We start from the raw sequence: 403 nt of genomic DNA, 5'->3' as shown, positions 1-403 counted from the left end.
TTAAAGTGCTTTGTTAATATGGCCCGAGATAAACCAAAGCCTTGATGAGCTTCCAGCTAATGCAAAAGTGATGAGCCCAGACATTCAAAATGACCTCCTTGAAACTGCAGCATCACTTCTACGATGAAGAATCAGAGCAGAATTGCATGCACAGGCTACTAGGGATGGGTCACGGTTTTCAAATATTCGATTAGTTGATTTAAAGACATGGTGTGGCGCAGCACTATGCTTCTCGTCTGGTATGTGACCGCATTAAGGCTGGAATAGCCACTTATTTCAAAGGTGGAATTGTCAAAGATGACTTTTAGGATTAGACCCTGTAAGCTAGGCTGGTAGTCTGTTTCCCCCCTGACGAGGGCAGGGGAGGGCCAAGGTTCAAAAGTCATGGTTCGCTACTGGTATG

This window comes from Sinocyclocheilus grahami, unplaced genomic scaffold, assembly GCF_001515645.1.
Source record: "Sinocyclocheilus grahami isolate Dianchi unplaced genomic scaffold, SAMN03320097.WGS_v1.1 scaffold2459.1, whole genome shotgun sequence".
NCBI classification, from domain to species: domain Eukaryota; kingdom Metazoa; phylum Chordata; class Actinopteri; order Cypriniformes; family Cyprinidae; genus Sinocyclocheilus; species Sinocyclocheilus grahami.
The sequence above is the reverse complement of the archived record's forward strand: the minus strand, read 5'-3'. Positions refer to the sequence as shown.